This window comes from Oculina patagonica, chromosome 1, assembly GCF_052425735.1.
Source record: "Oculina patagonica isolate OP01 chromosome 1, crgOcupat, whole genome shotgun sequence".
Taxonomy (NCBI): Eukaryota; Metazoa; Cnidaria; class Anthozoa; order Scleractinia; family Oculinidae; genus Oculina; species Oculina patagonica.
Window position 1 is genome coordinate 3,167,405 of NC_135758.1, and position 3,284 is coordinate 3,170,688.

Consider the following 3,284-nt stretch of genomic DNA (forward strand, 5'->3'; position numbering starts at 1 on the left):
TCAAGAGAGGCATATTGTGTGAGCAATAAACAAATACTAAACTATCCAGTGGATAGCGTAGTATGATTTGACAGCACTTATCCACTGGATAGTGATTTATCCAGTGGATACCGTTATCCACCCTTTGAACAAACTGGGCCAGACAAATCGCTATCCAGCGTAGAATGTTTTACTAACACTTATCCGCTGGATAGCGATTTTTTCTGGTGATAGCGTTATCCAGCTTTTGAACAACCGGGGTTAGATCTTTTCATTAAAAAAGGTCATTATCATAAGGACCCATTATCCATGAGATAGTATTTTTCAGCACTACGTAAAACGATTGTGCGGCTAAAATTAAAATGTAAACAAGTTATTTAAAAACCAACCAACGTGAACAAACTGTATGTTTAATTGTGCTAATGGCCTGGAAATGAAAAATGATTTTGAACTGAATTTGGTACAGAGTTTAAAGATGATAATGCATAAACAGTATTGCTATGATAGCTTCAAGATCATTTTGAAAGACGAACACTGCAGTTTTTGGTTGCAAACATAGGAACGACTGATCGATTGACCTCTCCTTTCATTTTTAATTGAACTAACATTTCCTACCTCTTAACTGTGAATCATATATAATTATTTTTTAATTTGGTCACAGGAGGCTGTCCTTACATTTTTTTTTTAAAGGAAAACGCATTACTTAACTGCAAGACTTGGATATTATATTTTTAGACGATCGTAATAGAATCGGCAACAATGAAATCTTTGCAATGAAGTGAGTTGCTATGCGTTTTTATGCTCAACATGTCCCTTTCAAATCAGGCAAGTGAACTTCAGTTGCGTTGTAAATCAGTTGTTAATAACTCGTATGATTACAGACCAAATTGGACTCCACTCAGTCATTTTACCATTATTTTTACACTTCGCTGAGTTACCGTCAATTTAAAAAAGCACACATCAGCATTCCGCAAATTTGGCTTGAGTCAGAGTACAATCGGTGAATGCGTCAGGTACAGAGTAAACTACAACAACTTTTCGCGACTGTTTCATTCTGAAGTGATTTTATGTTCAACATGTCCTTTACGAAGCAAGTAAGTGAATTTCAAGCAAGAGTACGCAACAGCAATATATTAAAAGCATGAAGTCTTTGAAGTGTTTCTTCCTTTATTTTCAGTTGCCGCGGAATTGATTTTGACAGCAATGGAGTCCAAATCATGTCTTCGTTCGCGATTCTGAACTTCAAAATAACGAAAACCTAGTAGTCAATCGAGCAAGAATTCGAATGCAAAACCAATTCCGTTGACATATCTTATATCTGGGTATGTTTTCTGAATCAATAAAATGATAATTTTTACATTTTTTCTCCAAGAATTGACCTTTCTGTGACGCGCAAATGTCTTGGCAATCTTCTGCGAAAAATTTTAAAAGAGGTTCTTGAGATTTATCTTTGAACAAAGAGATGTTCTTACCATGTGCGTCTTGAGAAAACTTGTAGTTCTGTGTAAAAAACCTAAAATTAAACCGACCAACTCAGTAGTATACAGTTCCTATGCAACATGATTGTACTAACCACAACCGACAGTCGGCATTTTATTGCATCTGGTTCATTTAGATTCGTCCAATTGTAAATTGTCTCACTGATGTGTTTCTTTAATCTCCCAATTACATCTTAACCCTTTCAGTGCTAAATTTATCCAAAAACAGGGTTTTTTTCTACCGTTAAACTGAATTTTTGATGCTACGATCCTGAATTTCCTTTAACTTTGCTTAAAAAGCACTTTTCCACAATGCAGCAAGATTTTGAGGAAGATTCCATAGAAAAATGTACAAAATTGTACTTTGGCGCATGCGCATAAGCCAAAATTTGGACTTTTTTTTTTTTTTTGCGAAATCGTTTCCATTTTTTTTTTCTTGCTCCTTTTCCTTTCGTTTCTCTCGGCTTTGTTATTTCCACTTCTTTCTACTGTATCCGCCCTTCCTTTAGACCAAAATGGTTTTGATTAAAACATTGGTAAACCCTGAAAAGAGGACCTCGATCTTTTACAGGTGTTTTGGCCTGTTTTAGCACCGATTTTGCACTAAAAAGTGATTGACTTTTTCTCGATTAGCTCTGTCAGGATGCGACCGATACGCAAAATGAATAGTTCTTTGAAAAGGTCAAACCTAGCTCTATCAGATGCTTATCACTAAAATCTGCTGACTTTCAAATTGATGACGTCACAAGTGGATCATTGACTGCTCCTCGAAATGTCGAGAAAAGTCGACTTTAGCAGTGAAAGAGTTAAGTGCCTACTAAACAAATATTGACTTGACAAAATATACAAATTTTCATTGCAGCGATGACAGTCAATAACAGAGATAAAATAACTTCCTTTCACTAATTACATAGAATTACTTAAATTACACTAAACTACATAACAACATTAAAGGTTATTCAGTTATGTTTTATGGAAATATATAACCGATTAGCCGACGATATGGTAAGATTCTTCGTCATGTACGACTTGAAAGTATGGGATCAATTTAGGTTTCTGGGAAACTGCTCACCTACCCCTCCCCAAACCTAACATTAACCCTTACTTATCGCTTTGGGCAAAATGTTAGGTTTGGGGAGGGGTAGGTGAGCAGTTTCCCAGAAACCTAAATTGATCCAAAGTATGTCATGATATACATTACAAGTCAATTGATGCACCAAGACAATATACATTACAATTGTATACCTGTCATAGACAACCTACAGAGCTCAAAAATAAAAATAAACTAGACCACGGAAAAGAAACGGCAGAAACAAACAAAGGAAAGGAAGCAAATTCACGGAAACCGGAAGCGAATGTATCGGACATTTTATCTTGTTTCGTTTCTTTCGGTCGTTTCGGTGATTTCGTTTCGTTTTTCGGCTTTTTCTACCGGCATGCTGATTATTGAGGCTTGTTTTGCCATTAGCTTCAAGATGATTGTGAAATAATTAAAACACAGTTGAGTGTTGCACACATGATGCCTCGCCAGTTGACCCTCCTCCGTTTTAAATTAAACCAACACTCCAGTCGATCGTCTCAGCAGTAAAACGTTTTCTTTTCATTTGGTCGCAGGGGGCTGTCCTAACATTTTTTATATTAAGGAAAATGCATTACGTAACAGCGAGACGCTTAGGCTTGGATTTTTCATTTTTTTGACAGTCGCAACAGGATCGGCAATAATGAAATATTCGCAATTGAGTGAGTCGGTGACAGAGTGAACTACAATAAGTGTTCAATAAGTGTTCTTGGAGTGCAAAATAGTTTTTTTTTTTAAACAGACGTTTC